The following is a 27,283-nucleotide window of genomic DNA, read 5'->3' as shown; positions in this document are numbered from 1 at the left end:
ATGATAGGTAGGTATGGTGGCTGTTTTGAGGAAGATATAATGAGACTTATGTGTGATAGAGCGTATCATATCACGGGGTTTGGATGCACCGGCGAAGTTTGCACCAACTCTCGAGGTGAGAAAGGGCAATGCACGGTACCGAAGAGGCTAGCAATGATGGAAAGGTAAAAGTGCGTATAATCCATGGACTCACATTAATAATAAAGAACTCATATACTTATTGCAAAAGTTTATTAGCCCTTGAAGCAAAGTACTACTACGCATGCCCCTAGGGGGATAGATTGGTAGGAAAAGACCATCGCTCGTCTGAAAGTGCAATCTTGCTCCTAAAGAATGTTTTTGATATTGATGACCAATCTACATATAGGGGACTAACCATGTTTGCTAAGTATATACATAGGCCGTCAGTCCTTTGGTTTTTTCTAATGAGCATCATGATCACATCATATGAGATTTTACTCAAGAAAATTATCAATGAGGAAAGGAGCAAACAAAGAAGAAGCATTGTGCTCTTTTATATTTCTTGAGTAATAGGAATCCCGCACTATTAAGAGGGGATCCAAGGTGTAGGTTCAAGACTTGCTCACATTTTGTCTCACAAACAATTTTTTCACAAAAGACCAAAATCCCTAGCAAAACCCCATAGCCAAAACCTACCACTTCTCCTAGCCGGATCATCCGGACGGCTCCCAAGACCATCCAGGCTAAACCCGGATCAACCGGACCTTGCTCCGGATCATCCGGATAATAGGCGGTTTTTCATCACATAACGGTGTGGCTGAAGCCGGATCGTTTGAACGTTCTTCCGGATCATCCGGGCTATGCCCCAGATCGTACAGATCCTGTTCCGGATCATCCGGGAAATCTTGCCCTGTTTTTCACAGAACCAAATTGTTGTAGCCGGATCGTCCGGCTAAGCATCTGGATCATCCAGGATATGTCCGGATCGTCCGGGGTGGCCTCCGGTGTGTCCGGGCTGCTCGCAGCTCTGCTGCTACCATCTGCATCTGGGCCTTCAGCCAGATTAATCCGGACAATGTCCAGATCATCCGGGTGGTGTCCCAGATCATCCGGGCTGGTCAACTTCTGTCCAAATGTCTCAATTCTGGACGTGGTATAAATAGGCCCTTACCTCTTCGAGATAAGGTTGAACACTTCACACAAACACGCCTGAAGAACACCAGTGCTCCTCCTTTCTTGCTCATACACTAAATCTTAGATCTCGGCTTGATTCTTGAGAGTTTCGAAGAGTTGTTCCAATCAAAAGAAAGATCTTCTCCCTCTATTTCTTGTGACCAAAGCAAATCGTGGTTTGAGCAAGTCTTGAGTCCTTCCCCTTGGATCTTGTTACTCTTGGAGGTTGGAGACTCCTAGGCGGTAGGAGTCATTCGGTGAGGAATCAACCATTGTGATTACCCCCGGAAAGTTTGTGAGGGTTTGGAGACCACCCCAAGGTCTACCACTAGTGGTTGAGAAACGCCTTCGTGGTGTTGTCTCAAAGAGAGAATAGGGTGAGCCTTCGTGGCGTTGGTGTGCCTTTGTGGTAAAATCCACCTCTCTAAACGGTGACGTAGCTTCCCTCCAAGGAAGTGAACATCGGCATACATCCTCGTCTCTCGGAGTTGCGTTATTCCTAACCATAACTCCCTACTTGTGGTTACTTGTCTCTTGCACCTACATTTATCATATTGTGCTTGCTTCTCATATATTTGTGCCACTTGTTTATCTTGCTTAGCACTTAGTACTACACTTGTAATTGTTAGGCTCACTTTCATATTCTGCATTATTGCCTAAAATTGCTAAGTAATAATTAAAATTTGTAATTGTACCTATTCACCCCCCCCCCTCTAGATCCATCTCGATCCTTTCAATTGGTATCAGAGCCTCGTGCTCTATTCTTGTGGCTTAACCGCCCTAGAGCGAGATGAACCCGGATGGGACTCCCTTGGGTGCAGATCCGAAGGATAAAGGCGAGGCTTCTTCTGAAGTCAAGTCCTTTACGTCTGAGGATCTGGAACGGGCCCTTGCAAAGAAAAAAGAGGAGCATGATGCTTCTCTTGAGGCCTTGGTCCAAATGAGATTAGCCACGTTGTCCACGGTGCTTGCACCACTCTCGGGTGGTGCGGCTTCGAGGCCAACTGTGCCTGCTGATATGTCTCCAACATATCTATAATTTTTGATTGTTCCATGCTATTATATTACCCCTTTTGGATGTCTATGGGCTTTATTTTACACATTTATATCATTTTTGGGACTAACCTACTAACTGGAGGCCCAGCCCGTATTGCTGTTTTTGCCTATTTTAGTATTTCGAAGAAAAGGAATATCAAACGGAGTCCAAACGGAATGAAACCTTCGGGAGCGTGATTTTTGGAACGAACGTGATCCAGAGGACTTGGAAGCCAAGAAGCAGCCAAGGCAGCCACGAGATAGGAGGGTGCCCCCCCTGTAGGGCATGCCCCCTGTCTCGTGGGCCCCTCGGGTGGCCACCGAACGTACTTCTTCCTCCTATATATACCTACGTACCCCGGAAACATCCAGGGAGCACCCGAAACACAATTTCCACCGCTGTAACCTTCAGTATCCGCGAGATCCCATTTTGGAGCCTTCGTCGACGTTCTGCCGGAGGGGGAATCGACCACGGAGGGCTTCTACATCAACATCCTCGCCCCTGCGATGAGTTGTGAGTAGTTTACCACAGACCTACGGGTCCATAGTTATTAGCTAGATGGCTTCTTCTCTCTTTTTGGATCTCAATACAATGTTCTCCCCCTCTCTTGTGGAGATCTATTCGATGTAATCTCTTTTTGCGGTGTGTTTGTCGAGATCCGATGAATTGTGGGTTTATGATCAAGTTTATCTATGGATAATAATTGAATCTTCTCTGAATTCTTTTATATGATTGAGTTATCTTTGCAAGTCTCTTCGAATTATCGGTTTGGTTTGGCCTACTAGATTGATCTTTCTTGCCATGGGAGAAGTGCTTAGCTTTGGGTTCAATCTTGCGGTGTTCTTACCTAGTGATAGAATGGGTTGCAAGACACGTATTGTATTGTTGCCATCGAGGATAAAAAGATGGGGTTTATATCATATTGCATGAGTTTATCCCTCTACATCATGTCATCTTGCTTAAGGCGTTACTCTGTTCTTATGAACTTAATACTCTAGATGCAGGCAGGAGTCGGTCGATGTGTGGAGTAATAGTAGTAGATGCAGGCAGGAGTCGGTCTACTTGTTATGGACGTGATTCCTATATACATGATCATGCCTAGATAATCTCATAATTATTCGCTTTTCTATCAATTGCTCGACAGTAATTTGTTCACCCACCGTAATACTTATGCTATCTCGAGAGAAGCCTCTAGTGAAACCTATGGCCCCCGGGTCTATCTCCTATCATATTTGCTTCCAATCTACTTTTATTTGAATCTTTACTTTTTGCATCTATATTATAAAATACCAAAAAATATATTTATCTTATCATACTATCTCTATCAGATCTCACTTTCACAAGTGGCCGTGAAGGGATTGACAACCCCTTTATTGCGTTGGTTGCGAGTTCTCGGTTTGTTTGTGTAGGTGCGTGGGACTTTTGAGGAGCCTCCTACTGGATTGATACCTTGGTTCTCAAAACTGAGGGAAATACTTACGCTACACTTGCTGCATCACCCTCTCCTCTTCGAGGAAAACCAACGCAAGCTCAAGACGTAGCACCTGCTCCGTCACTTGGTCAACAACCTCCTAGCATTGAACACTCCAGTGTTCCTTGGCTTTATGCAAGACCCCAAGTTGATAAACTAAGATAGAATCCTCAAGGCAAACCTCCTTTACTTAGTGCCACTTCCGATTTTGCCTTGTGGAGAGTTGCTATGCAGGATCATCTTCGACATGGAAACGATGAGATGCTGGAGATCATGGAGTATGGTTATCATGTGGTTGATCCAAAGAACCCTACACCAAGGGAAATCTATGACAAGAATCTCAATGACACTGCAATCATGTGTATAAGGAGAGGTATGGATGACAAGCAAAGGAGACCGTTCATACACATCACAAGTGCCAAGAAACTATGGGAAAGTATTATAAGATCCAAGACTGGCACCTCTACCCTCCGGAGTGTTCAATATGAAATTGCCAAGGGGCAATTGCAAAACTTTTGTATGGAGAAAGGTGAAACCCCCAATCAACTCCATGAGCGTCTCATGACCCTCACTGCCGACATTGAGTCATGTGAGTGTGACAAGAAACAAGATGGATTCAACATGACTAAGCGATTCCTTGTGGATAAGTTGCTTCATGCTCTTGCCCCATATCACCATCAAATGGTGTGGGACATAAGACAACACCATGCCTTCAAGGAAATGACTACAGATGACATCATATCCACCTTCCAACTATTTGAAGAGTCAAAGGCTAATGCCACAAAACATCTTGCCATGCATGGTACCCCATCATCAAAGATCAATCTTGCATTGAAGGCCAAGCATGTATGTGAAGATGAGCAAAGTGAAGAGGAAGAAGAAGATGATGATGATGAAGATGGTGATGAGATTGAATCCGTTGAGGGACCTTCATATGAAGACATGGCTCTCTTTGTCAAGAAGTTTAGCATGGGAAAATTCAAGGAAAGATTTCAAAAGAAGAAAGTAAGAAAATGCTACAACTGTGAAGAAACCAACCACTTCTCCAACGAGTGCTCTTATGAGAAGAGAGAGGATAAACCAAGGTTTCCCAAGACCTTTCCCAAGAAGAAGTTGCCAAATCCTTTGAACTCCAAGCTCAAGAATATAGATGGGAAAGCAATGGTTGCTCAAGAAGAATCCGATCTGGATGATGTTAGTGGTGTTGCCGGAGTTGCTCAAGACTCTCAAAACACTTTGAGGTTAGTAAACAAGAGTGGTGAGGTGGTCACCTACAACTACATGAAATACTACAAGGGCAACGCTCACAAGTGACTAATGGCAAAGGCCGTGGTAGAAGATGGATGGACCAAAGCTCTCCTGACAAGGTCAAGGTAACTCCACGATCAAATCCTCCTCTTTTCACTCCTTCTGCTCCTAGTGATGAGTATCTTGATGCGGAGGATAGTTATGAGGATGATGATCTAAATGATCCTATGATTGCTAAACTTGATAAGTTCATGTGCTCCCTCAAAGGAAAGAAGCTCACTATGTTTCCTATGCTTATGGAGATGGTGAGTAAGCACACCATCACCATTAAGGAACTCGAAACCCTCGTCACCGAGGAAAAGGAAAAATGTGAAATCCTTGAGTGGAAAGTCCAATATGAGGAAGCACGAAATGATGAACTATGCTTAAAAATTGGTGCAAACATTGATGTTCATACTAAAGATCTTGCCTCCTTGAAAAAGGCTATTGACTCTTGTGAAGAGTTGATGAATGATAAAAGTAAGCTTGTGAAGTCTCATGCTTCTCTCTCTAAGGATTGAGAGCTTCTATCCGTGTCCTTTAAGACTAAGGAAGAAGAGCTCACCCTTCTTACAAAGAGTTTTGAGACGCTCAAACTTACTTATCTTGAAACTCTAGCTAAGGCTTACTCGTCTCCTATTATAAATGTTGATGCTTGTTCTACTAACTCTAGTAGTGATCTAGCATCTATTCTTGAGGAGAATCATTTTCTCCAGGCTCAAATTCAGAAAGGGCTCATGACATGTGCTCAAGGGCAAAAGAACCTTAATGAGGTGTTGAGCCAACACAATGAAGTGTTTGCCAAAGAGGGACTTGGGTTAGACCCAAGCACAAGCAAGAAGAAGACGTCCTCTCAAAAGTGCACCACCCCTTTAAAAGAAACTTTTGTACAAGAAGGGCACAAGGAGAAAGGTAAGGTTGTTAGTGGGAAGGCCACAAGGGGCATGCCCACTCTCAACAAGCCAAAAGAGTTCATGCCTCCATCCTATGTACTTCGTAAGACTAAGGATGGAGAAGTTTATGCAAAGTTTTTTGGTCCTCGAAATGCATTTCGATTTTATGCTATTTGGGTCCCTAAGACCCTTGTGACTAACTTGAGAGGTCCCATTGCAAAATGGGTGCCTCTAACCAAGTAATAATTGTGTGTAGGTTGCCTTCTCCGGTGGAGTAAAATGGGTGATTGATATTGCATGTACATATCATATGACCGGAGATAGAAAATTCCTCTACGATTTCATGGAAGCTATTCAACCATTTATGAGCATTATGTTTGGTGGAGGATCAAAAGGACAGGTACTTGGATTGGGGAAGGTGGCTATCACAAATGACATGTCTCTTGCAAATGGCATGCTTGTCCAATCCCTTAAATATCATTTGCTTTATGTTCGTCAATTGGCTTCTGTTGGTTATGATACACTATTTGGACTAACGGATGTGAAAGTCTTTTAGAGAGATACTCTCGAAGTGGCCTTTGTTGGAGAGTTGGATGGCAACCTTTACACGGTTGATTTCTCGAAAGAGAGCACATTCCATGCAACTTGTCTAATGGCCAAGGCCGACAAGGGGTGGCTATGGCATCGCCGGCTAGCCCATGTCGGCATGAGGAACCTTCAAGATCTCTTAAAGGGTAATCACATCCTTGGACTAACAAATGTCTCTTTTGAGAAAGATTGTGTGTGTAGTGCATGCATAGCCGGGAAGCAACATCAATCAAAGCACCCACCCAAGAATATTGTGTCTACTTCAATGCCTTTGGAGCTCCTTCATGTGGATCTCTTTGGGCATCCTTCATGGGATAGTCTTGGTGGGAAAAAGTATGGACTTGTCATTGTTGATGATTACTCAAGATATACATGGGTGTTTTTCCTCAAGTCCAAGGATCAGACGAAGATCACCTTCATTGATTTTGCCAAGCAAGCACAACGCAAGTTTGACAAAGAAATCTTGGCAATAAGAAGTGACAATGGATCTGAGTTCAAAAACTGTACCTTGGAAGAATTCCTTAGTGATGAAGGGATTGAGCATCAATATTCAGCTCCATACACTCCTTAGCAAAATGGTGTAGCCGAAAGGAAGAACCGTACCCTTATGGAGATGGCAAGGTCCATGTTGGATGAATACAAGTCACCACATAGTTTTTGGGCCAAAGCTGTCAACACTGCATGCCATGCATCAAACCGGCTCTTTCTCCGCACTATATTGGAAAAGACTCCATATGAGCTCCTAGCTAGGAACAAGCCAAATGTCAAGTACTTTCGTGTATTTGGGTGCAAATGTTTCATCCTCAACAAAAGAGAACGGTTAGGAAAATTTCAATCCAAAACAGTTGAGGGCATATTTGTTGGCTATGGATCAAACTCTCACGCCTATAGAGTCTACAAAAAATCCAATGGATGTGTTGTAGAAACTTGTGACGTGGTGTTTGATGAATTTAATGGCTCCCATGGGGATCAAGTTGATCTAAGTGATGTAGGTGAAGAAGATTCCTCTAAAGATATTTTGACCATGGGTGTTGGTGCACTTCTTCCAATGGAACAAGAACCTCATGATGATGATGAAGAAGAGGGAAGTCTCACACATCATCAAACTACTTCAACACCCATACCACCACAAACTCCTATTGTTCAACCGATGCCCTTAGTCCAAGTACAAGAAGATGATCAAGTTCCTCTTTATGAGAATCTTCAAGAACAAGATCATCATCAAGGGCAAGAACAAGAAAGTCCAATCATTGATGATGAACCTCAACAAATGCAATATGTACAAGAAGATCTTCCACCACACATTAATGATCCATATGTTGAGGACATGGATGATGGACATGAAGTTGAACCTTGCAAAACCTTAACCTCCATCATGCCTCGAGTGGCCGGTCGTGTTGATGTTGATAAAATCCTCACCGGGATATTGGAAGGTAGAGTCACTCATAAACAATTGACAAACTTTTGTGCTCACTTCTCGTTTGTGTCTAGTGTTGAGCCTCTCAAGGTACAAGAAGCGTTGATGGACAACGATTGGCTCGTTGCTATGCAAGAAGAGTTGAACAGTTTTGAATGCAACCAAGTGTGGTCATTAGTCAAGAGGCCAACTACGGAACACAATGGCATTGGAACAAAATGGATTTTCAAGAACAAGCAAGATGAGAATGGTATAATCATCCGCAACAAGGCAAGGTTAGTGGCACAATGGTACTCACAAGTTGAATGTTTGGACTTTGGTGAGACCTTTGCCCCCGTTGCCCGTCTTGAATCCATTCGCATCTTATTTGCTTATGCTGCTTTCCATGGATTTACATTGCATCAAATGGGTGTAAAGAGTGCTTTCCTTAACGGTCCTCTACAAGAAGAAGTATATGTGTCACAACCACCTGGGTTTGTTGATCCCGATCACAAAGACTATGTGTATAAACTTCATAAGGCTCTATATGGCCTCAAACAAGCACCTCGTGCTTGGTATGATCTCTTAAGAAATTTTACTCGATGATGGCTTTGTGAGAGGGGTGATCATTCCCACTCTTTTTACTAAGAGGGACAAGGGTGATTTGATCTTATGCCAAATCTATGTAGATGATATAATTTTTGGTTCTCCTAACATTCATTTGTGCAAGAAGTTTGCGGACTCCATGACCAAGAATTTTGAAATGTCACTCAATACGGATTTGAAGTTCTTTCTTGGATTTCAAATTCAACAATTTCAAGAAGGAATTTTCTTGTCTCAAGCAAAATACCTCAAGGATATCCTAGAGAAGTTTGGCATCACTGATGCTAGTCCATGTAAGACACCCATGCCAACCAAAATTTTACTCACTGAAGACACCAACGGTATCCCTTTCGACCCATCTAAATACTGCTCTATGATTGGCTCATTGCTTTATCTTTGTGCATCTAGACCAGACATCATGTTCAGTGTATGCATGTGTGCTAGATTTCAAGCTTCCCCTAGGGAAAGTCATCATAAGGCGGTTAAGCATATTCTTAGATACCTTGTTCACACCCCAAAGTTGGGTCTATGGTACCCCAAGGATGCTAAGTTTGATCTCATTGGGTACATGGATGCGGATTGGGCTGGAGACAAAGTGGATCGTAAGTCCACCTCCGGTGCATGTCAATTTCTTGGTCTCTCCTTGGTAAGTTGGTCCTCGAAGAAACAAAATTGTATTGCCCTCTCTACCGCAGAAGCTGAATACATTGCAGCCGGCAGTTGTGCAACTCAATTACTATGGATGAGACAGAGACAAACCTTGAAGGATTATGGTATCACTTATAGACATGTGCCTCTCCTATGTGATAATGAAAGTGCCATCAATATTGCTGAGAACCCCAAGGATCATCTCCGCACTAAGCACATTGATATTAGGTATCACTTCTTGAGAGATCATGTGGAAAAGGGTGATATTCACATCGATCATGTTGGTACAGATGTGCAACTTGCAGATATTTTCACCAAATCATTGGATGAAGCAAGGTTTTGTCGACTTAGGCGTGAACTTTGTATCTTGGAGCTTGACAACATTATGTGAAATCTAGTACCCATGCATGCATTTTCATAATGTTTTGTCTTGATGTAGGCATATTCTTAGGGGGGAGACACTCAATTCATGAGTACTCTCACCCTACACAATGTATAAATAGAACCAACACTCTCAAAGTCACTATGACACTTATTTTGTGTCCATAGTACTTTAACATGATGGAGTAGTAATCATGGGTCCAAAAGTTCAAATTTTTGGTCTCCCAAGTTATGTATACTCAAACATGGTGACTTAGCCTACAATTTTTTTTGGGTTGTTTATGTGGGTTTGAGATATGTTTGTGACTAAAGCTACTTATATATATATATATATATATATATATATATATACATATAAACGTCATCACCTCATCACTCTTCAAAAACATCAGAAGTAGCTCTCAGCTCTCTGGCTGGCCGGATCATCTGGATGTCCATCCGGACGTCCGTGTTCTGTCTCCCGGATATCCGGGCCAATACCCGGACATCTGGACCTGTCCAAATCATCCGGGGCTCCTTCCGGACATTCGGGCGGGTCTTCGCCATGCCCAGTAAAATATCGGTCCATGTGGGCACAGGGGGTTATTCCCCTGTTTTCTCCCCCTCGACCCCATCCTCTTGCCCCCGCCGCTGGCGGCTGCTCATCGGGCCGCCCCGCCAGTCCGGCCGGCCAACTGTGGTGATCTCGCCCCTACGTGTTGCCGTTGCCTCGATCTACTCCCTCCTCGCGTCGTTTTACCCGTTGCAGATTGGATCCTCCCCAATCTCGGCCTCTGTCCCCAACTCCGCCATGGTGGTCGGCCATGGTGGTCCTGGCCGGAGCTATCGACAACCTTGGGTCCCTCTCGTGGTATCTCATCTGATTCTCTCCTTGTTTTTCCCCTATTACTCATCTAGGGTCAGTTACTCATCTAGTTGGCCCCCTTTTTTCGTTCCAATGCGTGTGCACAGAACCACGTCGCCAAGCATCAAGGACTTCGAGGAAGCTGCTCGTCCACTCAAGAAAGTGCCGGGTCGTGCTCGTCCATCCTATGCCAGGCAGGACGACCCTGATTATGAGGACGAACTCCATGAGGAAGAGCTTGTGCCGGTTCGCACCATGACCAAAGCCAAGAAGAAGAAAGCGGTTTCTGCCTCAACCTCACAGTCTGCCACACCTACTGGTCTCATCTTGTCCATGGCCAACCCCACCAAACATGGTCGTCGTACTATCAGCTATCGGTCCATGGACCCCTCTGAGTATGCTGCTTTAAGGAGTGATGTCAACCAATTTGCCTCCCCGGCCAATGCAACCGATCCTCGGTTTCGCACCTTGGTTCAACAGGACATCTATCAATCCATCATTGCTCATCTAGGGTTCTCTCCTCAGCATTATGTGAACTTGGATTACATTGAGAAAATCCAACCAAGTTCGATGGTGTGTTAGAGAAGATTGAGGGCATGGGGCTGCGTCGTGCTATGACTCTCCACTGTGATTGGAATGAGGCTGCCATTCGGCAATTCTATGCCACGTGTTTCTTCCATCCGGATCGTTCTATCACTTGGATTACTCACCATTCTCAGTTCACTGTCACTTTTGAGGAGTTTGCTGCTGCCTTGGGCATGCCTGGATCTGAGGCCGCTCTTTTTCGGATCCATGAGGTGAATCCCAAGTTTTAGGCTATGCCCAACAGTGCTTGTAGTTGTCTCACCATGCCCACCACTCAGCTATCGACAGTGCAGCAAAGCAAGGAGCTTAATGATATCAGTATCTTCCGTCTCAAATACCGGTGGCTTTTTCAGTGTATCATAAACTCCATTGCTCCCAAGAAAGGGGATCGTGGGATGGCGGGCCTACAGCATTGATTTGATGTACTTCTCCCAGAAGAATCCCTGACATGGCAGATTTCCTTTGGCATGAGATTCGCATGGCTAGTTGTCTGAAGGTTCGTACTCTTCCACACGCTCCTTTATTCAGACCGTCATTGACTCTGTCTTCACTTGCCCCATCAACAAGACCAACATTCACTCCATGTGGATTCCGCATGATGACACTTCTAGGGGCAAGGCTCCTGCTCCTTCATGTGGTGAGAGCTCTTCTCGCCACATCAAACCTTTCTTCAATCCATTTGACCGCCTTGCTCGCTTTATTGGGAAGTCCCATAAAGCTATCTTTGACACCTGCCGCTACACCACTACTCACATTGCTACCGAGGAGGTTTGTCGCATCTCTGAGGCAAATGCACTTAGGGCTCGCCTCCGTGCGCGTCCTGGCAGTCCGGTCGAGCCTAATGAGCCTATTCCTGATCGTCTTCCTCTTCCGGAGGTTGACTTTCCTTCTGCCGCTGATTTTCCTGAGTTCTTCCTTGCACCTGCTGATCTGAGTGATGGTGACGATGAGGAGGAGGATGCTGCGTGCTCCTCCTACTTTCTCGATCGTCTTCCCCTTTTTCGGTACTTGCTGTCAAGGGGGAGATGTAATTCTTAGGAGGAGTATGAAATTCGTAGGAGGAGTATGAGTGTGTGTCTGGTATGCTTAGAGCTCTAGTTAAGTGTCTCATTATTATTATTGTAATGGTACTATGGTACTTTGGTCATGTGTTATAATTATTGTAATGGTACTTTGGTCATGTGTTATGATACCTTGTACGAGTTTATGAGTTATGAGTCTATGTCACCATGCAAGTGCTTAAGTATGCTGCCATCATTCGTTGCTTATCATTGCTTATGTTGATTTTAATGGTGTATGTCTACACTACTGTTACAACACTACATTCCAAATGAGGGCATCCACTCCATATGTGCATGTTTTTGTATTTTTATCACTTTATTCCATGCATACATTAAGGGGAGCTCTTCCTAAAACACATACCGGACTACTCGCCTAGAATTATTCGCATCACAATTCACTTGTTGAGTGCTATATGTAGTTTGTCATCAACTACCAAAAAGGGGGGAGATTGAAAGTGCAATATTGCTCCTAAAGAATATTTTTGATATTAATGACAAATATACATATAGGGGACTAACCATGTTTGCTATGTATATACACAGGCCGTCAGTCCTCTGGTTTTTTCTAATGAGCATCATGATCACATCATATGAGATTTTACTCAAGCAAATTATCAATGAGGAAAGGAGAAAACAAAGATGAAGCATTGTGCTCTTTTATATTTCTTGAGTAATAGGAATCCCGCACTATTAAGAGGGGATCCAAGGTGTAGGTTCAAGACTTGCTCACATTTTGTCACACAAGCAATTTTTTCCACTTCTCCTAGCAAAGACTAAAATCCCTAGCAAAACCCGTTAGCCAAAACCTACCACTTCTCCTAGCCGGATCATCCGGACGGCTCCCAAGATCATCCGGGCTAAACCCGGATCAGCCGGACCTTGCTCCGGATCATCCGGATAATAGGCGGTTTTTCATGACAGAACGGTGTGGCTAAAGCCGGATCGTCCGGACGTTCTTCCGGATCATCCGGGCTATGCCCCGGATCGTCCGGATCCTGTTCCGGATCATCTGAGAAATCTTGCCCTGTTTTTCACAGAACCAGATTGTTGTAGCCGGATCATCCGGCTAGGCATCCGGATCATCCGGGATATGTCCGAATCGTCCAGGGTGGCCTCCGGTCTGTCTGGGATGCTCGCAGCTCTGCTGCTACCATCTGCATCCGGGCCTTCAGCCAGATTAATCCGGACAATGTCCAGATCATCCGGGTGGTGTCCCAGATCATCCGGGCTGGTCAACTTCTGTCCAAATGTCTCAATTCTAGACGTGGTATAAATAGTCCCTTACCTCTTCGAGATAAGGTTGAACACTTCACACAAACACGCCTGAAGAACACCAGTGCTCCTTCTCTCTTGCTCATACACTAAATCTTAGATCTCGACTTGATTCTTGAGAGTTTTGAAGAGTTGTTCCAATCAAAAGAAAGATCTTCCCCCTCTCCTTCTTGTGACCAAAGCAAATTGTTGTTTGAGCAAGTCTTGAGTCCTTCCCCTTGGATCTTGTTACTCTTGGAGGTTGGAGACTCCTAGGCGGTAGGAGTCATTCGGTGAGGAATCAACCATTGTGATTACCCCCGGAAAGTTTGTGAGGGTTTGGAGACCACCCCAAGGTCTACCACTAGTGGTTGAGAAACGCCTTCGTGGTGTTGTGTCAAAGAGAGAAAAGGGTGAGCCTTCGTGGCGTTGATGTGCCTTCGTGGTAACATCCACCTCTCTAAACGGTGACGTAGCTTCCCTCCAAGGAAGTGAACATCGGCATACATCCTCGTCTCTCGGAGTTGCAGTTATTCCTAACCCTAACTCCCTACTTGTGGTTACTTGTCTCTTGCACCTACATTTATCATATTGTGCTTGCTTCTCATATATTTGTGCCACTTGTTTATCTTGCTTAGCACTTAGTACTACACTTGCAATTGTTAGGCTCACTTTCATATTCCGCATTATTGCCTAAAATTTCTAAGTAATAATTAAAATTTGTAATTTTACCTATTCACCCCCCCTTTAGGTCCATCTCGATCCTTTCATCATCCCCGACCGCCACTCATAAGGAAGACAATCAAAGAAACACCCCATGCTTCAAATTTGTCACACAACGGTTACCATACGTGCATGCAACGGGACTTGCAAACCTCAACACAAGTGTCTCTACAATCCAAAACCACCCACTAGCATGACTCTAATATCACCATCTTTATATCGCAAAACTATTGCAAGGAATCAAACATATCATATTCAGCGATCTACAAGTTTATGTAGGATTTTATGACTAACCATGTGATTGACCATTTCCTGTCATCTCTCTAAATGGATATAAGTGAAGCAAGAGAGTTTATTTCTTTCTACAAAAGATATGCCCACGCTCTAACAAATATAAGTGAAACAAAAGAGCATTCTACAAATGGCGGTTTTCTATGTGAAGAGGAACAGGCAATCCAGACTTCAAATGATATAAGTGAAGCACATGAAGCATTATATAAAGCCATACTCAAAAGATTTAAGTGAAGTGAAATGAGCATTCTATAAATCAACCAAGGACTATCTCATACCAGCATGGTGCATAAAAGAAAAATGAAAACTAAATGCAAAAGACGCTCCAAGACTTGCACATATCGCATGAACGAAACGAATACGAAAACATACCGATACTTGTTGAAGAAAGAGGGGATGCCTTACGGGGCATCAACAAGCTTAGATGCTTGAGTCTCCTTGAATATTTACTTGGGGTGCCTCGGGCATCCCCAAGCTTGAGCTCTTGCCTCTCTTCCTTTTCCTCATATCGAGACATCCTCGATTAGACACTTCATCCACACAAAACTTCAACAAAAAACTCGGTAAGATACGTTAGTATAATAAAGCAAATCAATACTCTAAGTACTGTTGATAACCAATTCATATTTTGTTTTTGCATTGTGTCTACTGTAACATAACTTTTTCATGGCTTAATCCACTGATATAAATTGATAGATTCATCAAAACAAGCAAACTATGCATCAAAAACAGAATCTGTCAAAAACAGAAAAGTCTGTAGCAATCTGAACATTCACCATGCTTCTAGTACCCCCAAATTTCTACCAAAATTAGGGAAAATAAAAAATCTTTACATAAAGACAGTGCAAAAATAATCAGAACCGTTTGACGTTCCAGTTAAAAATGTAAAATCGAGCACTACAACCAAAGTTTCTGTCCTGCACCGTACAAACCAACAAGCATTGTAAACATCCTAAAGGCAAACCTTGGCACATTATTTTTATAATACAATGGAATTGTACAAGGGGATAATTATTATTTTTTGAAAAGTTTCTGTAATTAAGATTCACAAAGTTTCCGTGACCATGAACAAAGTTCAAGTCTAGCTCCCACTTCAACAATGCTTGTCTTTCTCACTTTCACTTTCCTTTTTGAAAAGTTTTTAGTTCCCCTCTTTATTTTTTTTGTTTTTAGACTATATAAAAGCACTCAACAGAAATAAACGACTCTCTAAAACTTCCGGGTTGTCTCCTTGGCAGCTCTTTCTTTAAAGCCATTAAGCTAGGCATAAAGTGCTCAAGTAATGGATCCACCCGGATCCCAAGGTATATCAAAGCCAATTTTAATTAACAATGATTTGTAATTTAGTAGTGAGCACAAAGTAACATATATCATGCAACAACGAAGTCTAACTCTCTTCCTATGCATCGGCATGTCATAAAAGAACAATTCATGCACACATAGTAAAGGCTAATGCATATTATAAGCAGTTTCTTGCAATTCTATCATATTGGAAACATAGAGAGGTGGGGATATAGTTCCTCTCTCATAATAATTGCAAGTAGGAGCAGAAAGCACATGCATATTACATTCATCAAAATCATCATGTGTAGTAGTAAAACGCAACCCATCAATATAATCTTTAATAAGCACAAACTTCTCCGATATAGTATACTCGGGAGAATTCAAATAGATAATAGGACTATCATGCGTGGGTGCAATAGCAACAATTTCATGTTTAACATAAGGAACTATAGCAAGTTCATCTCCATAAGCATAATTCATATTGGCATCTTGGCCACAAGCATAGCAAGCATCATCAAAAAGTGATATTTCAAGAGAATCAACAGGATCATAGCAATCATCCTTCGGTAAGCACGAAGGGAAATTAAACAATGTATGAGTTGAAGAGTTACTCTCATTAGAAGGTGGGCACGGGTGATCAATCCGCTCGTCCTCCTTTTGTTCTTCGCTCTCGTCATCATCTTTTTCATCTAATGAGTTCACAGTTTCATCAATTTCTTCTTCCATAGCTTCCTGCAAAATATTAGTCTCTTCTTGGACAGCGGAGAATTTCTCAATATATAGTTTAACATAGGCATTAGAAGCATAATTATCATAACAATATTCAAGTATGGAAAAAATTTCAGATTTGTAAAGAATGGCATCATACTTTTCAATCAAAGAAGCAATTTCATAAGCACCCTTAAAAGCAACAAATTCTTCAATTTGTTGAACATCATAGTAATTATAAACACCCTTAGCATACGAAGATACGATTCCATTATCAATAAACTCACATTGGTAGGGAAGGTGTTTCTTAGGGTTTTCAGAACAACAAGTAATATCATATATTTCACATAAATTCCAAGCATAGCATTGCAAACGATGAATTTGATCCAGTAAAAGTTTCCCTTTTTCAGATATACGGTGTCGCACATAACAAGCATGCTCATCTAAAGATTTGCCCTCAACTAAACTAGTGGGGGTTTCAGCACGAGCACAAAGGGGTCGAAGATGATCCAAGTAAAAAGCTTCAGGAGTGTGATAGATTTTGAGTGGTTCTTCAACCATTGGTTCAATAGGTACAACTAATTTTTTTGGTATTTTGCATTTCCTACCCATAACTAAAGATAGAAAACAACTAAGAATAGCAAATAAAAATTACTTAGTGATAAAGCAAACAAGCACACACGAGAATATTCACCCCACGCTATGACTCCCCGGCAACGGCGCCAGAAAAAGGTCTTGATAACCCACAAGTGTAGGGGATAATTGTAGCCTCTTTCGATAAGTAAGAGTGTCGAACCCAACGAGGAGCTAAAGGTAGAACAAATACTCTCTCAAGCCCTATCTGCCACTGACATGACTCTATGCATGCTTAGTGTTCGCTTTACCTAGAACAAGTATGAAACTAGAAGTACTTTGTAGGTGTTGTTGGATAGGTTTGCAAGATAATAAAGAATGCGTAAATAAAAAGTAGGGGCTGTTTAGATAAAGAAGCAATAAAGTAAATATAACGAGTGTGGAAAAGTGGTGGTAGAAGTTGTGGAATTGTCCCTAGGCAATTGACTACGTTACTAGACCGGTAATCACTATTGCAATTCTATTTGAGGGAGAGGCATAAGCTAACATACTTTCTCTTCTTGGATCATATGCACTTATGATTGGAACTCTAGCAAGCATCCACAAGTACTAAAGATCATTAAGGTAAAACCCAACCATAGCATTAAAGCATCAAGTACCCTTTATCCGATACGCAAACAACCTACTTACTTGGGTCTGTGCTTCTGTCACTCACGCCACCCACCATAAGCAAATCATGAACGTATTGCAAACCCTACAGCGGGGATCCCTCGCGCTTGCGCGACACGGAGAGCACCATAGGACAGCACCAATAATAAAACATGCAACTCAAACCAATCATATCATTCATCAATCACCGATAGGACAATGAAAATCTACTCAGACATCATAGGATGGCAACACATCATTGGATAATAATATGAAGCATAAAGCACCATGTTCAAGTAGAGGGTACAACGGGTTGCGGGAGAGTGGACCGCTGAATATAGATGGCGGAAGGTGATGGAGATGTTGGTGAAGACGGCGGAGGTGTTGGTGAAGATCGCGGTGATGATGATGGCCCCTGGCAGCGCTCTGGCGCCATCGGAAGCAAGGGGGAGAGGGCCCCCCTTCTTCTTCTTCTTCCTTGACCTTCTCCCTAGATGGGAGAAGGGTTTCCCCTCTGGTCCTTGGCTCCCATGGCGTGGGAGGGGCGAGAGCCCCTCCGAGATTGGATCTATCTCTCTGTCTCTCTCTGTTTCTGCGTTCCCAGATCCTTCCCCTTCAATGTTTCTTTTATATCCGGAGATCCCTAACTCCCATTGGGGTGAATCTTTCACCCAGATTTTTCTCATAAAATTAGCTTTCTTGCAGCAAAAGAAGAGCGTCAACCGCCTTACAGGTGGCCCATGAGAGTGCCAGGCGCGCCCAGGGGGTAGGGCACACCCTCCTGTCTCGTGGCCACCTCGGGCACCGTTTCGCGTTGATTCTTCCTCCGAAAAATCCCAAACATTCCAAAATAATTCTCCATCCGTTTTTATCCTGTTTGGATTCCGTTTGATATTGGGTTTCTGCGAAACATAAAACATGCAACAAACAGGAACTGGCACTAGGCACTGGATCAATATGTTAGTCCCAAAAATAGTATAAAAAGTTGCCAAAAGTATATGAAAGTTGAATAATATTGGCATGGAACAATCAAAAATTATAGATACGACGGAGACGTATCAGCTACCGCCGTACTAAGCAAAATAAGATGCATAAAAGATAAACATCGCATGCAATCAAAATATGTGACATGATATGGCCATCGTCATCTTGTGCCTTTGATCTCCATCTCCAAAGCACAGTCATGATCTCCATCGTCACCGGCTTGACACCTTGATCTCCATCGTAGCATCGTGCTCGTCTCACCAACTATTGCTTCTACAACTATCGCTAACGCATAGTGATAAAGTAAAGCAATTACATGGCGTTTGCATTTCATACAATAAAGCGACAACCATAAGGCTCCTGCCAGTTGCCGATAACTTTTACAAAACATGATCATCTCATACATCAACGTATATCACGTCACATCACAACATGCCCTGCAAAAACAAGTTAGACGTCCTCTATTTTGTTGTTGCAAGTTCTACGTGGCTGCTACAGGCTTCTAGCAAGAACCGTTCTTACCTATGCATCAAAACCACAACGGTGTTTCATCAAGTTTACTGTTTTAACCTTCAACAAGGGCTGGCCGTAGTCAAATTCAATTCCACTAAAGTTGGAGAAACAGACACCCGCCAGCCACCTTTATGCAAAACTAGTTGCATGTATGTCGGTGGAACCGGTCTCATGAACGTGGTCATGTAAGGTTGGTCCGGGCCGCATCATCCAACAATATCGCTGAATCAAAATAAGACGTTGGTGGTAAGCAGTATGACTATCACCGCCCACAACTCTTTGTGTTCTACTCGTGCATATCATCTACGCATAGACCTGGCTCGGATGCCACTGTTAGGAAACATAGCATGCAATTTCAAAAAAAATCCTACGCTCACACAAGATCTATCTGGGAGATGCATAGCAACGAGAGGGGGAGAGAGTGTCCACGTACCCTCGCAGACCGAAAGCGGAAGCGTTTGACAATGCGGTTGATGTAGTCGAACTTCTTCTCGTTCCGACAGGTCAAGCACTGAACGTACGACACCTCCGAGTTCTGCACACATTCAGCTCGATGAGGTCCCTCAAACTCTTGATCCAGCAAAGCGTCGAGGGAGAGTTCCATCAGCACGATGGCATGGTGACGGTGATGGTGAAGTGATCCGTGCAGGGCTTCGCCTAAGCACTATGTGAATATGACCGGAGGCATAAACTGTGAAGGGGGGCGCCGCACACGGCTAACAATGGTTTGTCTGTCTTCTAGGCGCCTCCCTCCCTTCATATATATACGTGGGAGGGAGAGGGAGCATCCAAGGGGGCGCCCAAGTAGGAGGAATCCTACTTGGGGCCCTAGTCCTATTCGCCCCCCTTACCATAATTACCGGAGGGGGAAGGAAGGAGGAGGGAGGAGGAAAGGAAGGGGGAGGCCGAATCCCTCCCCTTACTTTATCTCTTCCCCTCTTTCCTTCCCATCCAGGTTCAGCCTATATGGGGGCGCAGCAGCCCATGCTGGCTGTTGCGTTTCCCCTCTTGGCCCATTAGGCCCATATCTTTGCAAGGGGTGCCCGGAACCCCTTTCCGGTGACCCCGTACGTACCCGGTACCCCCGGAACACTTCCGGTGTCCGAATACTATCGTCCTATATATCAATATTTACCTCTCGAACATTTCAAGACTCCTCGTCATGTGTGTGATCTCATCCGGGACTCCGAACAACATTCGGTCACCAAATCACATAACTCATATAATACAAAATCATCATCGAACGTTAAGCGTGCGGACCCTACGGGTTCGAGAGCTATGTAGGCATGTCCGAGACACCTCTCCAGTCAATAAACAACAACGGAACCTAGATGCTCATATTGGATCCTACATATTCTCGAAGATCTTTATCGGTCATACCGTAATGACAACATACGTTATTTCCTTTGTCATTGGTATGTTACTTGCTCGAGATTCGATTGTCGGTATCTTCATACCTAGTTCAATCTCATTACCGACAAGTCTCTTTACTCGTTTCGTAATGCATAATCCCGCAACTAACTCATTAGTCACATTGCTTGCAAGGCTTCTTATGATGTGCATTACCGAGAGGGCCCAGAGATACCTCTCCGATACTCGGAGTGACAAATCCTAATCTCGATCTATGCCAACCCAACAAACACCTTCGGAGATACCTGTAGAGCATATTTATAATCACCCAGTTACGTTGTGACGTTTGATATCACACAAGGCATTCCTCCGGTACATGGGAGTTGCATAATCTCATATTCGAAGGAATATGTATTTGACATGAAGAAAGCAATAGCAATAAAACTGAATGATCAATATGCTAAGCTAACGGATGGGTCATGTCCATCACATCATCTCCTACTGATGTGATCTCGTTCGTCAAATGACAACACATGTCTATGGCTAGGAAACTTAACCATCTTTGATTAACGAGCTAGTCTAGTAGAGGCTTACTAGGGACACGGTGTTTTGTCTATGTATCCACACATGTATCAAGTTTCCGGTTAATACAATTCTAGCATGAATAATAAACATTTATCATGATATAAGGAAATATAAAATAACAACTTTATTATTGCCTCTAGGGCATATTTCCTTCAGAAGGAGGTCGGGGTGGATCATCTTGTTGTACTTTCTCATTTCCTTCGTCTTGACGAGTTCCACTTGTGGATGCCTCCATGTCAACTTGTGGTTCACCTTGATGTGAAGTTGAGGCTTCCACTTGAATGGACGAAGTGCTCTCCTTCACCTCTGTTGGACGAATATTGCCAATAGATAAATCTTGAATTGCTTCTGAGGGATCTTTGTCTCCTATATCAATTGGCAGTTGCTCTACTTGCGAGCCGTTGGATTCATCAAAATCCACATATTCCGTCTCTTCAACTTTTCGGGTGAAATTGTTGTAGGACATGGTAAGTGTGAGAGTTTGAGTCATAACCGAGTAGAAACCCTTCATCAGATTTAGGAGCAAATTTTGAACGACGATGCTTATGAAAAATGTAACATTTTGAGCCAAATACTCGAAGGTATCCAAGTTGGGGTTTGTTACCGGTGAGTAGCTCGTATGCCATTTTACCAAGAAGCTTGTGAAGGTAAAGATGACTTGTACCATGACAAGCTATCTCAACCGCTTCCGTCCAAAAGTGTTTTGGCGTCTTGTATTCATCCAGCATTGTTCTTACAATCTCGGTAAGGGTACGGTTCTTCCCCTCAACAACTCCATTTTCTTGAGGTGTGTACGTAGCCGAGAACTCATGTGAGATGCCTTCTTCTTCAAGAAAGGTATCCACATTGGCGTTCTTGAACTCTGTTCCATTATCCCTTCGAACCTTCTTCATCTTCACTGCATATTGATTTTGGGCCTCCCTAGCAAAGTTCTTGAAGATCTTTCATACCTGCAATTTGTCATCAAGAAAGAACACCCACGTAAATCGGAAAAAAATCATCAACAATGACCAATCTGAAAGAGCTACCACCAACACTCTTGTAGGCATTGGGACCAAATAGATCCATATGAAGTAGATCAAGTGGTCTTCTCATGGTCATGATGTTCTTCATGGGATGACTCCCTCCAACTTTTTTTCCTACTTGGCAAGCACTACAAAGTCTATCCTTGTCATATATAACATATTTAACACCAAAGATATGATCACCTTTAAAGAGTTTATCAAGATTTTGCATGCCAACATGTCCTAGTCCTCTATGCCATAGCCAACCTCTAAAAGATTTTGCTAAGACAAGTGCGAGGTTGGGCTCTTTTAGTAAAATCAACAATGTATAGATCACCTCTACGAATACCAACAAAGACCATATTATGATTATCCCGATGAAACACCTGGCAATCTACTTCGGTAAATAGAACACTGAAACCAAAATCGACTAGTATAGATACGGAAAGAAGATTGTAACTAAGAGATTCAATGAGCATAACATTTTGAATGGATCTATCCTACCCTACCAAGGCCAAGTATCTTACCCTTGGAGTTATCTCCAAAAGTCACATATTTGCGTGGACCATTATTTTTAGTAAGCTCAAGAAACATGTCTTTATCTCCAATCATGTGATCGGTACATCCACTATCAAGAATCCACTCTTTTCCTTCGGCCATGTAGTCTCGAAGATTTTCCATGAGACTAAGATTTCTTATAGTCTTCTCATATTAGATGTCGAATTATTAATCCTCAACATAATAGCTATGCTCAACATCGTCATCATCATGCATATGATCATCACCTAGGTCAAGTGATTCATTAGATTTATAACCATGACAATTTGGAAGTTTATGAATTCTAATGGTTTCCATGATTATGTTCAAAATGGTTCCAACACCACCCTTATCACGCATAAGATCACGGAATTCAAATAGGCATTCATTCATCAAACTTAGGATCACTAGGCTGCATTTTGTGAAAAGCAATGGACATAAGCAGGATTTCATTTAGATTCTTCAAGGAATAATTTGGAAAGCGCTCCGCAAGGTAATTCCATATAGTGTATGCGCATCCAAAGTTTTGCAAACAAACAAGCACATTTCTAGGTGATCCTCTAATGATAAGATTGACCATCCTAAGATTACGAACCATGTCAAGATACTCATCGAGGGTAGGATGCAAAGGACCAATGGGAGGCACTTAAGGGCTAAGAATATACTTGCTCAAATTATATCCATTGAAGATCTCACGCATTTCAGTTTTCCAAGAACCATAAAACTCCCCATCAAGGATAGACACTCTATGTCTAATACTCCCGAACATAGACTCATCCATCTTCCTCGAACAATGATTAAACCAAAGCAATGGAGACCAGTGCTCGGATACCAATTGAAAGATCGAGAAGAGGGGTCGAGAGAGGGGTGATTAGACCCTTAACAAGTAAAAGTAGCAATTTTTACATTTCTTCAAGTTAAGGTTGAGTTTAGCACATGTTAAAGGGCACACAATACATTTTGCAAAAGCATGGCAAGAGTATAGGCAACGGAAAGAGTAAAGCCTGCAAGTGCAAGAATGTAAAGGAATGGGAATTGGAGAAGGCAAACACAATGGAGACGCGGATATTGTTGGCATGGTTCCGATAGGTGGTGCTATCATACGTCCATGTTGATGGAGACTTCAACCCACGAAGGGTAACGGCTGCATGAGCCCACGGAGGGCTCCACCCACGAAGGGTCCACGAAGAAGCAACCTTGTCTATCCCACCATGGCCATTGTCCACGAAGGACTTGTCTCACTCTGGTAGATCTTCATGAAGTAGGCGATCTCTTTGCCCTTACAAACTTCTTGGTCAGCTCCACATCATGTCGGAGGCTGAAATGATCGATATGGTTGACTAGAGGGGGGGTGTGAATAGGCAACTAAAAATTTTAGCTTTTCTTGACCAAATTAAACTTAGCATCAAAATAGGTTGTCTAGATGTGCAACTAGGTGAGCAACCTATATGATGCAACAACAACAAGCACACAAGCAAGCAAGGGATACAACACAATAAAAGCTTGCACAAGTAAAGGTAAGAGATAACCAAGAGTGGAGCCGGTGGAGACGAGGATGTGTTACCGGAGTTCCTTCCCTTTGAGAGGAAGTACGTCTCCGTTAGAGCGGTGTGGATGCACAATGCTCCCCAAGAAGCCACTAGGGCCACCGTATTCTCCTCATGCCCTCACACAATGTGAGATGCCGTGATTCCACTATTGGTGCCCTTGAAGGCGGCGATCGAACCTTTACAAACAAGGTTGGGGCTATCTCCACAACTTAATTGGAGGCTCCCAACGACACCACGAAGCTTCATCACAATGGAATATGGCTCTGAGGTGACCTCAACCGTCTAGGGTGCTCAAACACCCAAGAGAACAAGATCCGCAGGGGATTAGTGGGGGGGATCAAATTTCTCTTGGTGGAAGTGTAGATTGGGGCCTTCTCAACCAATCCCTAGAAAAATCAACAAGTTTGATTGTCTAGGGAGAGAGATCGGGCGAAAATGGAGGTTTGAGCAGCAATGGAGCTTGGGGAGGGAAGAGGTAGTCTTCTTGGGGAAGAAGACCCTCTTTATATAGTGGGGGATAAGATCCAACCATTATCCCCTCTCTCTCAGCCCGCGCGACGCGGTACTACCGCACACGACCGCGGTACTACCGCACAGGGTTGCGGTACTACCGCTGCAGGGTGTGGTACTATCGCTTGTGCAGTAGTGACCAGATGAGGGCCTGTTGCACATGGCAACGAGCGGTAGAACCGCCGGAGCGGTACTACCGCGCGCCCCTATGGTACTACCGTAAGGCAGGTATCAACTGGTGCTGGAAATGCACGAAAGTAATAAATTACTTCTGTAACTACTTCTGCTGAGGTTGGAACTGTGCAAAAGTCCGACATGGTAGTACCGGATGATGGGGTCATGTACCTAGGGTAGGGTCATGGACCTGATCTAAGTACCTTGCCCAAGGACACCCTTAGAAGAGGTCGCCTTCCAGTCGACCAACGAGGGACTCACTAGACTGACTTGAAGGACTCGACCATGAAGACTCACTCGACCACCAGAAGGTCAAGAGGCACTCTGCACTGCAACGGCCTGTAATTAAGTAGACTTTATGATAGTAAAGACACTTTATGTGGGGCGTTACCAGTAACACCCCGGACTTAACTCACCTTAAACCCTCTCCTACGTGGGCTGGCTGGGGTCCTGGCGCACTCTATATAAGCCACCCCCCTCCACAGGTAGAGGGGTTCGGCACCTTGTAACTCATATATTCGTAATCCACTCGACCGCCTCCGGGCTCCGAGACGTAGGGCTATTACTTCTTCCGAGAAGGGCCTGAACTCGTACATCCCTTGTGTTTACAACCTCTCCATAGCTAGGACCTTGCCTCTCCATACCTACCCCCCACTCTACTGTCAGGCTTAGAACCACGACAGTTGGCGCCCACCGTGGGGCCGGTGTTTTAGCGATTTTGTGGAGAAGTTGCGATTCTTCCGAGTACTTTCATCATGGTGGCTGCTGGAGTTTTGGTCGAGGGTCGAGAGATCCATCTCGGCACTCTCACCTTCATCGCCGACGACTCCGCCTGGCTCCAGGAGGCTCCACTCGACGTTGATGCGCTCCCCCCCCCCCCGCGGTGCGACGCATTTTCGCGCATGTGTCCGCGGCGTTCTGCTGCGGCAACCGTCGACCCCGTATCGGTCGACTTCTCCATCGTCCACCCTCCCGGTCTCCCGCCAGCGCAAGCGCTCGGGCCGGTCGAGGCTTCAGCGATGGGTGAGGCACGCGGTAGCTCGCCAGTCGGCCACCACCCAAGTTGCGGCAATCGAGCCCGACGAATCTCTCTACGGCTTGTTCGATCTGTCGACTGGCTCCGTAGAGACTGCATCCGAGTGCGATAGCAGTGATCCAGCGGCGGAAATCCTGATGGTCGACGGGCCCTGCAGTCCCCCTGGCTTCGCCCGTGATGGTGGGGCAGGCGACGGAGGCGACCCCGCACGAGGCCACGAAGAGTACCAGCCCGAGCCACTCGACTCTCTGCAAAGAGAGGAACTTTGCCGCAGGAACGTGGATGTCCTGCGTACTCCCATCGCAGGAGAAACCCCCGAGGCTCGTGCCTTGGAGGAGGCACGTCTGGCCAATTTGGCCGAACGCACTCGACTGGAGAATCTCCAGCGAGCACTCGACGAGCGCGCGCGGCAACGAGTTCCCGACACCAGTCGACGTCAACTCTTCCCGTCGACTCAGGTATATCGAACCCCAATCCAGAATTTAGCAGCTGCGACCCGTATAGCAGAGTCCATCCAGCCTTCTCAGTCAGAAGCTGGCAGAGGCTTGATGCAGATCAGGGATCTGCTCCGGGCAGCAGGAGACCAGAATTCAGCTGTGTCGCAGTCGCGCAACCGAATTCACAGTCGATCCGTCGCTGCGGATACGGTTCAGTCGGCTCACAGCCCCAGATCGCCTCCGCGGCGTGAGGGACGCGAGAATCGGCGAGACCAATATGGTGACCGACTCGACCGAGATGATAGGCATCGAGTGCCCAATTCCCCTCCGAGGGGTGGGTCTTACGCTCCTCGGCAGCAAGATGACAGGCGTCAGTTCAGTACAGGGCGAAGGGTTCCAGTCGACCCCAGAGAACCAGGCTTCGACGCGCGATCCATTATCGTGCAAGGGATGGTCGACCGGAACAGAGCCCATCGAGGCGGACTCGACAGAGATGCACCCACAAGCAGTCGAGTGCATGTTTCTGGTCCTGAATGTTTCAGCAGAGCTATCAGAGCCGCAGTTATCCCTCCCAATTTTAGGTTGGCAACAGGAGTCAACAAGTTCACTGGTGAGTCTAAGCCTGAAACTTGGCTTGAGGACTACCAAGTGGCAGTACAGATTGGTGGTGGGAACGACGAGGTGGCCATGAAGCATTTGCCCCTCATGCTGGAAGGTTCTGCCAGGGCATGGTTGACTCAATTACCTCCTAGCAGCATTTACACTTGGGAAGATCTGTCCCGAGTGTTCATCAGAATGTTTGAAGGAACTTGCAAGCGACCAGCTGGACTGACAGAGTTGCAAGTCTGCGTGCAGAAGACCAATGAGACTCTCAGAGAGTATATTCAGAGATGGATAACTTTGCACCATACTGTGGAGAATGCATCTGATCACCAGGCAGTCTGCGCCTTCAAGGATGGCGTCAAGAACAGAGAATTAAGTTTGAAATTTGGTCGAACCGGTGACATGACCTTGAGTCGGATGATGGAGATTGCTACCAAGTACGCCAACGGCGAAGAAGAAGACCGACTCCGAAGCGGCAAGCACAAGCCGACCCAGTCGGAAAAGGGAAACACCAGTCGGAAACAAAAGCGGAAGGCTGAACCAGCAGCTCCTGGAGAGGCTCTGGCCGTGACTCAGGGAAAGTTTAAGGGGAAAC

This window comes from Triticum dicoccoides, chromosome 2B (assembly GCF_002162155.2).
Source record: "Triticum dicoccoides isolate Atlit2015 ecotype Zavitan chromosome 2B, WEW_v2.0, whole genome shotgun sequence".
Classification (NCBI taxonomy): Eukaryota; Viridiplantae; Streptophyta; class Magnoliopsida; order Poales; family Poaceae; genus Triticum; species Triticum dicoccoides.
Note: the sequence above shows the minus strand (reverse complement) of the source record.